The sequence below is a fragment of the Tamandua tetradactyla genome, chromosome 2 (assembly GCF_023851605.1).
Source record: "Tamandua tetradactyla isolate mTamTet1 chromosome 2, mTamTet1.pri, whole genome shotgun sequence".
Taxonomy (NCBI): Eukaryota; Metazoa; Chordata; class Mammalia; order Pilosa; family Myrmecophagidae; genus Tamandua; species Tamandua tetradactyla.
In genome coordinates, this window is record NC_135328.1 from 206,819,093 (window position 1) to 206,832,252 (window position 13,160).

General features: G+C 40.4%; 2 pseudogenes; both read right to left on the reverse strand.

The window, feature by feature from the left end:
* Positions 1-745: 745 nt before the first annotated feature.
* On the reverse strand, positions 746-1,500 carry LOC143674820 (interferon-induced, double-stranded RNA-activated protein kinase pseudogene; annotated as a pseudogene).
* A 119-nt stretch (positions 1,501-1,619) lies between these two features.
* LOC143674819 (interferon-induced, double-stranded RNA-activated protein kinase pseudogene) lies at positions 1,620-2,718 on the reverse strand (annotated as a pseudogene).
* Between the last annotated feature and the right edge of the window lie 10,442 nt (positions 2,719-13,160).

Consider the following 13,160-nt stretch of genomic DNA (forward strand, 5'->3'; position numbering starts at 1 on the left):
TTAGAAATATTCTCAGCCTAGATGCTAGAGCAGGGCTGTCTAATAGAAGTTTCTGCTGTCATGGAAACGTATATTTGTGCTGTCCACCAGCTGCAGGGACTACTGAGCTCTTGGAATGTGGCTAATGCAACTGAGAAACTGAGGTTTTTATTTTATTTCACTTTAATTAATTTAAATTTCAATAGCCACTTGTGATAATGGCCACACCATAAGGGACAGACAGCTCTAGACTGAAACATGGCAAAAGCCAACAGACACAGAAGTGGGTGAGAATAATACGCAGCACTTGCTTGCGCTGGGACTTGTACGGGGAGGGTCATGACCTGGAAATGGATGGGTCTCCAGAGCTGGCTACATGACTCCAGAAAGTCATCTGCCTAGTTAGCAATAAAAAAAAAAAGCACACTGGTTTGTGCCCTGTTCCATGTGCAAAGCTAAAGGCCTTTGGAGCAGAATGGCTTAATTTTTTTTGAAATTTGTAAATTACAAAAATAATTTAAATGCAGTATAGAAAGCTTATTAACTAGAGGGGAAAAATCCTTCCTGATCCTACCTCATAGTTATGATCCTATTAACATATATCCTTTTTGTCTCTTTCACATGCATATTTATATTCATGTGCATTTTTTTTTAAAGGTTAAGAATGGTTTGGAGCAAAAAATAAAAGCCTTTCTGGAAAGTAGGAAAAAGTTAAGGGAAAAAATGAAAATAGACGGTAACTATCTATGATATCCCCTAACAGATTTTAGATAGTTAAAGGTTTACGAAGGAGGATACTTTGTTTTGTTTCTTTTACCTTCCACTCATTCAAGATCTTCAGTATTTCAGGTGCCTGAGGTCCTTCTGTGGGTCTTTTTGTTTGTTTTTTTGGCATGGGCAGGCTCCGGAAATCGAACCCAGGTCTCTGGCATGGCAGGCAAGAATTCTGCCACTGAGCCATCACTGCACCACCCGTGGGTTCCTTTGACAAAAATTTCTGTACAGGATTTTCTTCCTTATTATCAAATACATCTGGGAAGAAGTCAACCCTTTGGTCTTTAAAAATCTTGTTTGTTTCATTAGACGTGGTCCATATGTGAAGGAGTTCAATAAGAATTAGCCCCAAAGCAAAGATGTCCACTTCATTTCAGTAGTTTTCTGAAGACATCTGTTCTGGTCTGGGCTCATGTATCATTAAGTTCCTTTGTCATCTGTCTGCTTTTCATTAGTTTTCAAGGATGTTACAAGATTAAAGTCTCCAATCTTTATTTTTAAATATATCTACTAAACATGTTATGTGGCTTAAGGTCTCTATAGAATTAACTGTTTTGAACGTCTATAAGTATCTTCTGTCGTCATTTGTTCATATAAATCCAAAGCCAAATCTTTGTCTCATTTCTTGTCTCTTCTGTTTTCAATCCATTGCTCCAATGTACCTGTATCACAGAATTCCAATGGGATGACAAGGCATCTAGTCTTTGATCTTGAGTTATTTATGCTGTTCTCAGTGTCATAATCCATTCCATCCCAATGATATTTACATGATTAGGTGCTGCCAATGCTCTTTCTTATTGTTATCATATTTAACATGTCTAATAACATGTCTCCTCATCATTTCTGTGTTTTGGTGCCAGTTGGTGCTATTTCTCCAAAATCCTTGGCAAACCTGAGTCCATAGAAGGGTCGTTTGCTTCCATCTCAGAATAATCAAATTTTGCCGCCAAATTTCTTTTTACCTTCTCTTCGTTATTTGTGAGACTGTTCATAGAAGATGAAGAATTTTTAAAACTATCACTGTTGTACTTTCTTCCTGATGTATTTGTTGAGAAGTTATTTTCAAATGGTAATTCAGAAGCAGATGTGCTGGTCACTAAAGAGATGCTTCTGAAGGCACTGGACACAGCAGTGAAAGAATAGAGGACAAAGGGTGAGCTTTCTGAAGGATAGCGCAGTCCACTGAGGTTTCTTCTAAATTTATCTGATCATATGTAAGTTTAGCAGCAAATTATTAGTCTGCTATTTAGTAGAACCTGTACCAATACCAAATCCTTCCTGCCCAATTTCACATTGACAATGAAATCTTTTGAGCCCAGCTCCCTGAATTCATAATTTACATAATTTCCTGGGCAATCTTATTAATAAGGCCTACGCAATTCCCAATGGATGACCCTTCTGACTTTGTTGTTGGTGGTGATAAAGAACTAACCTCCTTGTTTTCTTTATTAAGCATACCAACAGCTACTTTGACTGCAGCATCTTTTGCTTCCTTCTTTGATCTACCTTCTGATGCTGGAAATTCTCTCATCCATTATAACTTGAAATGTAAACCTTAAGTCATGTGGCTGTCCTGTCTTGGATAACTCACAATAATTAAGTTCTGCACTGTGCTTTGAATAATATATATTAAGTTCTTCTATGAAGAAACCTGGTGAAAGACTATGGGCCATTTTGCTTCCAATAATTCTGATAAAAATTCTTCATGGAAAGAAAATCGCTTTCAGTTCCCACCACACTCCACAGTCCTTTCTCCAGCTCCAGGAAAGGCCGTGCAGCTTGGTGGTAGCCCTCTGACAGTTCTCTCAGTGTGGGCCTGGGCCCGGGTGAGAGGTCTGTTGCCCAGGGGGGTCTTTGCATCTCTGCCCCAGCTGGGACCCCAGCTCAGGTGCCAGGCCCCTGATGCTGCCACGCCAGTCCCATGCATAGTTTTAAATAGTAATCACCATGGACATATATTTTGTATTCTACATTTTTCACTTGTCATAAGCACTGTTCTGTGTCATCGTATTTCAATATTTGCAAAATATTCTATGGGCCACACCCTCTATAATGAGAATTTGTATTTTTTAGGATGGTTCCAATTTTCTTCAGTGATGCTGGGATAGATGGCCAGGTGCACAAACTTTTTCTTCCATATTTTTGCCTGCAGAAGGAGTATGGGCTTTGAAGGCAGACAGATGTGGATTTAAATCCGGGGACATCACCACTTAGTAGCTATGTGATGTGGGAGAGGATCATTTACCTGCATGAGCCTCAAACTTTTTTGTCTATAAAATGAGGACTGGAGATCTGTAAATTGTCTCTGATGCCACCCTGCACTGAGGAGATGCTCGATGAATTATCAGTTGTACTCACTCTATTATAGTTATTTTATGGAAGTTCAGTTAATGGTAGTTTACGGAGGATAGTCAGAATTCTGAGAACTTCTCACTTTTGAGAAATTTCCTGATTTGTTTAAGTTAACAAGTGTCACAGCATATCACATCTGACTGGTCGGAATTTGAAGGCTGAGTGAGAGTGATGATGCAGTAGGGAAGGGGAGTGGAGTGCGGGGAAACTAAGGGAATTCGTTGGGGGAAGTGCTTTCGAATGGACGTAGAAGGTGGGCGGGAGGGGACTGTCCTTTCCCTCCTAACCCAATGCAAAATCTTCTCCTCGAACTTGCTTCTCCCAGAGCTCCTCTCTGCCCATAGGGATGGGGCTGGGGGCACGGGGTAACAGATTGAAAATGGAGAAGCCGAAATGTGGTCAAAGGAAGGATCAATGGGAAAGGATCAGGAAGTGGTTATAAGATGTTCTTTCCCACTGGAGTTGGCAGCTGTGGGGTGGTAGATACGGCTCTGCATTTACTTGGAATGCCACCTCCCTAGATAGATGTAGTCCTTCCTGAGCTACTGTGGGAAAATTACTAAATTTCTTTGACCCTTGTTTTCCTTGTCAGTTAAATGGTGTTAATAATCTCCACCTGGAATCAGAAAGCTTAGCTAATAAACGATAGTGCTTGTCCACAAGTATGGAGGATCTACCATGTGCCAGGTGCTGGATGGGACGACTTATACACTTTATCTCATCCAATCATCGCAAAGGTCCCCAGAGGTAGGTGTTTTAGTTTCCTTGGCTGCTCAAGCAAATACCGTGCTTGGCTTGACATTAAACAATGGGAATTTATTATTAGCTCACAGTTTTGAGGCTAGGAAAAAGTCCAAATCAAGATAACATCAAGGCGATGCTTTCTTCCTGCGGACAGGTGTTCCAGGATGGCTGTGGGTTACCCTTGGTCCTGGACTTCTCTGTCACGTGCATCGGCATATGGCCTCTCCCTTCTCTTCCAGGTTCCATGGACCTTCTGCCTTTGCTTTCGGTGGCTTTCTCTCTATCTCTATCTCTATCTCTATCTGAATTTCATTCTCCTCGTAAAGGATTCCAGGAATAGGATTAAGAGCCATATTGATTGGCTGGGTCATACCTCAACTGAAGTAACCTCTTCTAAAGGTCTACTTCCAGTGGGTTCACACCCACAAGAGTGGATTAAGTTTAAGAATATGCTTTTCTGGTCATTACTCTTTTCATTTTACAGGGAGGACAGCAGGCCTTGGAGAGGTGATGCCCCATGCCCAGCCCAGTGCACCTACCTGCTTTGTAAACTGTAAAGCCATGGATGGTTGTGATTTGTTTTTATAGCCCTCTGGAGTTTCTCTCAGCTCATTCCCTGGAATTTCTGCCAGAAAATTCTGCTAGTGGGTTGCAGATTCCATTGAACAGATTGATTTGAGATGTATTTGTTGATCACCCACTGTGGGGAGAGCAGAAACGAAGTGTCTGCCCTCAAACAGGATACATTTTTGTGTGGGAAGACTGATACACAGAAAATTATTGATATACCTTGGGGGGAGACAAAGAAAACAAGAAGAGGCAGTTTTATGTCCAGTCATCAGAGAAGGAGAAAAACTCTGTAACAGTCTCCTCAGACATTAGGGTCTAATCTCCATAAGAATGTAATCTCCATAAGGACAGGGTCCTGGGATCTTGTTCATTTTATAGCTCCAGGCCTTGGCAGAGGTTCTGATTCCTGGCAGATGCTCAATAAATATTTGTTGAATGAATGAATGAACAACTGACCTTTGTCTAAGACCTGTTTGAGAAATGTCCAATTGAATTTTGGATTTAGTTACTGTGCTGGTTTGAAATGATGTATGTCCCCTAGAAAAGCCACATTTTAATCCTAATCCCATTTTGTAAAGGCAGCCATTTCTTCTATTCCCTATTCAATATTGTATGTTTGAAACTGTAATTGGATCATCTCCCCGGAGTTGTGATTTAATCAAGAGGGGTTGTTAAGCTGGATTAGGTGATGATATGTCTCCATCCATTTGGGTGGGTGTTGATTAGTTTCTGAAGTTCTATGAAAGAGGAAACATTTTGGAGAATGAGAGTGATTCAGAGAGAGAGAGAGAGCAGTGAGGAATGACACAGCCACAAGAAATGGAGTCCACCAGCCAGCGACCTTTGGAGATGAAGAAGGAAAATGCCTCCCGGGGAGCTTCATGAAATAGGAAGCCAGGAGAATAAGCTAGCAGATGACTCTGTGTTCACCATGTGCCCTTCCACTTGAGAGAGAAACCCTGAACTTCACTGGCCTTCTTGAACCAATCTTTTCCTGGATGCCTTAGATTGGACATTTCTATAGACTTGCTTTAATTGGGACATTTTCTCGGCCTTAGAACTGTAAACTAGCAATTTATTAAATTCCCCTTTTTAAAAGCCATTCCGTTTCTGGTATATTACATTCTGGCAGCTAGCAAACTAGAACAGTTCCCATCAGCTGACACTTACAGAGAACCTACTATATGCCAGGTTTCGTGGCAGCCTCTGTGGCTGTAGAACAAACCCATTACCTTGAGGACATTTGCTAAAGACAGTATTGAAGCTTCTTATTTAACAATGTAGAAAACAAGCAAGGAAAGAGAGTAAGGGAAGAACACAGGGTTAAGTGCAAAGAGTAAGCATTTCAGGGTCAGAAAGGAGTTCAGCAAGTATATTGCCTGAAAAAAAATTTTTTTTGATAGAAAAAAATAACTAGTTCTATTTCTTGGATGAAGGCTTGCTGAATCAGGGGTTCAAAGAGAACAGCATGAGGACAGAAGTGGCCAGTGTCATCTTCAGCAGATGCTGATGCCCCAGAGACAGAGCATAGCCTTGAAGATGCTTTCCTCCACCCTTTGGCCCTGGAATCAAGGTCAGGGGCAGGCAACCAAACTCAGTCCTCTAGGGTCCCCTTAACCAGGCCAACCCTTTTCAAGAACATACACTTGCTCCACCCTTTGACTCCACACCAGGCTCAGTAGAGTCTCAGAGGCCAAGGGTGTGAGGAGAATAATCCTAGCATCTGTTATTAACCATTATTTCCATTCTTTTGGCCATGCCTCCTCCTCAGCTCTGAAGATGCTGGGTCAGTGCTTTTTCTTAGCACAAATGACCGATTTGCCAAGCCTTTGTTCAGCCTCACAGAAGTAGGGGATGATTATTACAAGAACAGATTTTTGTATTCCATATTTACCCCAGATGACTTTGCCTTGATCCCCAAAATAACTCCACATTGCCTGGGTGGAACTTGCTTGTTTCTTTTTCATCTTGCTATTTTGCAACTGTTTATGGAGACCGTCACTATAGTGATATTATCAGAGCGGGTCAGAATGAAATTCCAAACTCTTGGGTTGTTTTTTATTTTTCCTTTGTACCTCAAAACCTGACTTTTTCACCCCAATCCTGCTATTTCATTTCTTATAAGCACTTCAGTTCGCAGCTCTGACTCAGACTCTTTTTGACCTATCTCTTTTTTACTTATTCCCCACAGTTAAAAGCACAGAGGGTGCCCCCACTGGGCTAAAGTGCTTGGGTTGAGTTTCCAAACTGGAAACTGTCTTAACCAGAAATCCCCTTTCCTTCAGATGAAAACCTGGGTCAAAAATTCAGGGCATTGAAAGAGGCACTAAATAAACCAAGGGTCTAAAGAACCCTTCAGTGTTTGGTCCAAGGAACATGGCTATGGAGTTCAACAATAAACACAGCTGGAGTGAGATGAGCCTTTAGCAAACACTTATCTCCTTGATTATTTTTTTCATAAACATTGTCTTGGTCAAAAGCCTTTCTTATGGCATCCTCACATATTGTTGGTGGAGTTGTGAATTTGTACGACGCTTCTAGTAGGCAATTTAGCCCTGATGGATGTGCTCTTCCTTTGATCCAAAAATTTGACTTGTGGGTCCTAAGAAAATAATTAGGGATGTGAGCAGAGGGTTACCAACAAGGATTTCATTGTTTATAAGGTGAAAAATTGGAAGTCAACATGAGAGGATTGCTTAAACCAATTCACAATCCATCCATATAATGGATACTAAGCCACCACTAAATATGCCATGGGGGAATCTTTAATAATGCGTAAAATATTTATTATAGACTATGTTTTTTTTAAAAAAGCCTGAAAAATTACTTTACAAAAATATATGTGCAGTATTATCCCCTTTTGGTAAAACATGTATATGTGTCCAATAGAAAACAGACTAGAAGGACAGGTTCTAAAAGATAACAGTGGTTATTTCTTAGGCATTTAAAATTTTTTTGTGTTTTTTCTCCATTTTGTAATCTTTCTAAATGAAATATATTTCTTCAATCAAACATTTAAAATGCTATTTTTAATAAGAATAATAAGCTGTCATGCCTTTATTGTCTGTTTGGTCCTCATGGGCAGAATTAGAGTCTTATTCCAGGGGTCTCCTTGCATAAAACCCATGATGTAGGAAGTGCTCGATAATTCCTCACTGTGATAGGAAGATAATGAATGAATAGCATGGTATCTGGGGCCAATAAATATTTAACAACGACAGGTTTTCTGCTTGTTTGGACTTAAGGTCGAAGATATATAAAGCTGACATAGATAGCCAGGTATAGAACATATGGACAATGTAATAAGATGCAAATATATTTCTAAAAGACCAAGAATCATCTGACTTTCGGTAGCAACAACGAGGATTGTTGGGGGACAGTAGAGGAAGACCATTTGTAACAATGAATAGCATACTACATGCCAGCAGTTTATTGCGTCTCATGTAAATTTCACACAAGCCTTTGCGGTAGTCATCCCACTTTAGAGCTGAGGAAACTAGAATATGGAGGTTCAATCACTTCCTCTTTCAACATTGCAGGAAGGATGAAGATCAATTATTCAGATAAGAGAAGCATAGAGCCCTAGTTATGACTGGAGCCATCGCAATAAGAAGGAAGGAGTGGATGGAGAAAGAAGACCTACACATTTATGGCATAGGCCCAAAAGTCTTTGGCCATACCAGCAAACAATTGGGTTGCAGGCTGGAGAGCATGATAATTTTAACTTCCTCTGAGCACTCAAGGATGATGTTAATATAAAAATAAGGATTATAGAGTGTCTTTAAATTCGCCCTCACTTTGTGAAAACCTTGTGTCTGATGCTCCTTTTATCTATGGTATGGACAGATGAGTAAAACATATGGATTAAAATAAGTAATGGGGGAACAAATGTTAAAATTAAAATATATATATATTGGATAGATGGAAATACTAGTGGGCAAGGAGAGGGAGGACTAAGGGTTATAGTATGTATGAGTTTTTTCTTTTTATTTCTTTTTCTGGAATGATGTAAATGTTCTAAAAAATGATCATGGTGATGAATATACAACTATGTGATGATATTGTAAGCCACTGATTGTACACCATGTATGGAATGTTTGTATATTAAGAATGTATGTGCTTGTATGTTGCTGTATCAATGAAAATTTAAAAAAAAAATTCACCCTCACTAGCTTGTGGGAAGTGGTGGAACTTCTGCAGAACTACATAGCACAGATGTGCCAGAGAGTAAATTACACAGAGCCCTAGAATCTGTCATCATTATGATCATCACTTAAAACATCTAAACACTTCTTTATAGGGGGTAGTGGAATAGTAGAATGAAGCACAGGCTTTGAGATCACAAACCTCAGTTCAAATTCTGGTTTCCCAATTATGTAGCTATGCAATCTTTCTCTGGTCTCACTTTTGGTTCTACCTTGAGATATCTTTGGGTACTTCGTACCTTTTATGGAGCTCCTGCTTAAATTTATCATCCCAAACATGTCCTGCTATTTGCATGCCATCGTGGATAGTTCTTTAGGCCTGTATTAGTCAGAATAATGCTAGCTGTTGGAACAAACAACCCCAACTCTTAGTGTCTTAGTAAAATAAAAGCGCATTTTCTCTCAAAGATACATCCACCTGGATGTTCTCAGTGGACTGCCAAGGAAGGGGATATAGATCTCTTTCATCTTTGAGTCCTCCTTGGATTCTCTGTGTTTAGCTGGCTGATGAATAAAGAGAGTAGGGCAGGGTCACAAGGGGCTATGTCTGGAAGTGAAATGTATCATTTTCTCCCATATCCCATTGGTCAAAACTCAGACACATGACAATACCCTAACTCAAGGGAGGCTGGGAAATAATGTTTATGCCCAGGAGGAGGAAATGGGAAAGGTGAACATATAGCCTGTAAGTATTACAAGACTTGTAGCAATCACAGCTAGCATGAGGCAGAGAATGACAAGGTTCACTCGGGGTTATTAAAGCCCAATACAACTGCGATGGCAGTTGTCCAGGCAATGGTATCTGACAGAGACATTTTTGACATTCAGAGTGTTCTCAAGAGATACAGTTTTGAACTGGGCCAGAAGTTACAGGATCTTAGATCAACTATGTCTGATCCTGCCTGGTAGTTTAAAGCTATCAGTCATGTAGCACCTATAATTGGGTTCCACCATGTTGGCATCACTCCGGGTGACCCCCCTTGCCCTCCACTTTCCCCTTTGCATTTTGTTCCTGATCTGCCTTGCTTCAGGCTTCATGATTCATTTCTACATTTGCAGTCTCACTTAACCTGCTGGACTAGATACCTGGAATTTCATTTCTCTGCCATTGATTTTATGCTTTCTTTTCTTGGCCACAAGTTGGAGTCTTCCTGACTACAATGACATTGATTGCCTTAGGTCAACAAGTCCATTCTGGTTCTGGAAGTGAACACCTCAACAAAGGTCCTCTTATGCTACCCTGCCATTGGTTCACTTGAACAAGGTATCTTTTTAAAAAATGCTGATAGTTATGTTTTTTATTCAGAGGGACTGAAGCTTATATAGTGGGGAGAATGCCATTTTTTATAAAAAATTGAAGTCCTATGTATTAAATAATGCTTTACATGGTTCTAAAATCCTTTATTAAATGGTATCTTTGGAAGAGCAGAATTTAAATCAAACCCAATTTATCAGTTTTCCCTTTTTTGCAAGTGTTTTTAGTATTCTATGAAATCTTTGCCTATCTAATGTTGTGAAGATTTTCTTCTATTTTTTTTTTACAGACGTTTTATGTTTAGGTCTGTGATCTATTTTGAGCTAATGATTGTGTACGGTGTGAGATAAGGGCCAAGATTTTTTTTCCTAAATGGATCTCTGGTTGTTCCAGCACCATTTGTTGAAAAGACTATTCTTTCCCCCATTGAATTACCTCTTCACTTTTGTTAAACATTACTTGATTATATAAATGTGGGTTTATTTTTGGACTATTCTGTTCCATTGATCCAATGTCCATTCTTCTGCCAATACCACACCTTTTTTTTTTGCATGGGCAGGCACTGAGAATTGAACCCAGGTCTCCAGGATGGCAGGATGGCAGGCGAGAATTCTGCCACTGAGCCACTGTCGCACTGCGCCAATACCACACTGTCTTGATTTCTGCAGCTTTAGAGTAAGTATTGAAATTAGATTGTACAGGCCTCTAACTTTGCCCTTCTTTTTCAAGATTGCTGTAGTAATCTGTGATTTTTGCATTTCCATATATATTTTAGAATCAGCTTGCCATCTACCAAAAACAAGTTGCTCAGAATTTTATTTTGTTTGCACTCAATCTATGGATCATTTTATGGAGATGGCAGTTGTACTGGGATTTAATAACCCTCAATGAACCTTGTCATTCCATGCCTTATGCTAGCTGTGATTGCTACAAGTCTTATAATATAGGCTACGTGTTCACCTTTCCCATTTCCTCCATTAACAACATTGAGTCCTCCAGTCCATGAATATGGTATGTCTATCTATTTATTTAGATCTTTGCTTCCTCAGAGTATACAGGCTTTGCACATCTTAAATGTATCCCAAAGTATTTTATGTTTTTGATGGTATTGTGACTGATATTTTGTTTTAAATTTCATTTTCCAATTGTTGGTTACTATGATCTTTTATTCTAGCCTTTTCCTAAACTGTCTCTAAGTCCTCCTACTTTATCTATATGAGTATCTATGTCAGCTCTGCATCTGATTTAGTTTCACTTGGATCATGGCAATGTCTGGTTGGAATGAGGAATGAGAGTTTGGGAAGACTTGAAGATGACTGAAGTAGTTTACATTCTAGATGACTATACTTGAAGTTTCTCCAGCTCATAATTTGACAAGCTTCATACATATGGTACCATATCCTAGCTACTGTGCTAATTGCAAGGGATACCCATGGAGCAGGAGGGGCAAATTATAAGTGAAAAGGTGATTTGATAAAGTATACTAGGCACAGGTTTTCCATGTTTTTTTTTTTTTTTTTCACATGGGCAGGCACTGGGAATTGAACCCGGGTCCTCTGGCATGGCAGGCAAGCATCCTCCCCTGCTGAGCCACCGTGGCCCACCCCCCAATGCAGCTTTTGAGGAGATTATCAGATAATACTGTCTGAAGGAGGTGGCAACGACTATCATGAATCTGAGGGAAGAGTCAGCCTTAGCCATGTTTTAGAGTCCAGCTTGGCCCTGGTGGGTGGCTGGTTCTCCAACTTAATAAACTAAACATGAATTCTCCCAAATATACATATAAAACTCCAACAGCTGGCCTGCATACGAGAGGTCTTTCTATAACTCTGAGCAATAGTCCCATAAATGGTCAGGATCCAAATACTTCTGGTCCAGCAGAAGGCAGCTGTGTGTTCTCCCAGGTACCTATTAGAAACGTAAAAACAACCCCCCCGCCCCGAGATGATTGTGTCAGATCTCAGACTAAAGTCTCCTCTTGGCACGGAAGATCTGGGGATGTTTTAAGAAGTGGATTGCTAATGGTCTGTCTACCACCCCCCTTCCTGCTACATGTTCTTTCAAGATGCTGAGGGGTGGAAAAAGTTGATCTAAGCTGTCTAGCCGAGGCTGCCTCTACAAACCCCACAGTGTTCTGTTTTCAAAGGAAATCAGCTTTTTTTTTTTCCCGCTTCCACTCAGTCCTGCTTAGGGTTCCAATAACGATAGAAATTTCTTAGATCCAAAAGGAGCCTGTTTCATTCATTTGCATTAGCATATCCAGAATGCCTATTCTGGTCACCTTGTTTTTCCTACTCATTAATATCACTTTCTCCTTCCCCCACTCCATTACCAGGGAAACAGTTCCCCTCTCCAGAAGTTAAGTCCCCCTTCCACCAGCTCCAGGGTTGGTAGGCTTATGGTGGAGGCCTGCTGGCAACTGAAGCCAAGGGCATGGATGAGATTGCCTAAGGTGGGAGCATAAAGTAAAAGCAGGAGAGAGCCCAGCAGGAATCCCAAGGAACCCCATCATTCAGTGGTTGTATAGAGGAGATAAGTCTGTCTGCAAAGAACATGGAGTAGAAGCATAACTAGAGGTGGGATTAAAACCAGGGGAGTCGAGTGAGGACATGAATGCCAATGGGAGAGAGTGCTTCAAAGAGACAGAGTGGCCAGCAGAGTCAATTCTGCTGGAAAGTCAAAGGTAAGACTTGAAAAACGTCTATATGATCTTTGACATGGAGGTTAGGGGTGACCTTAGTGCTATTTCCGTGGAGGAATTCTGTAGCTGCAAACGAAGGGCAGGAGATAGGGCTGTAGGCTAGAAGGGGTGTGGGATTTATATGGGCTTTTAAAAAAAAAAGACTTGAGGCTCTTAAATATGTTTAAAACCACAGTAATCAATCTAGTATAGAGGAAAAATTGAATTTTCTGGAGAGGGATGGCATAAGTGAAGTATAAGTTTCCTCAGATAATAAAACCCTTAAGAGAGAATATTGTTTACAGCAGTTTCCAAACATACTTGATCATGGACCTCCCCTCTTTGGGTGGAGTTTATTGCATTTATTTATTTATTTTATGCTGTGTGACGGGAGGGTCACATTTCATTCTTTTTCTGTGTTGGTATCCTGTTATCACAGCACCATTTGTTGAATTTTTTGAGTGGGTGGTACATGGGCCAGAAATTGAACCCAGGTCTCATGCAGGGCAGGTGAGAATTCTACCACTGAACTACCCCTTGCATCCCTTGGGAAGAGTTTATTTTGATTATTGTTCTGTAGGAAGCACTGTGGCCCATTTGG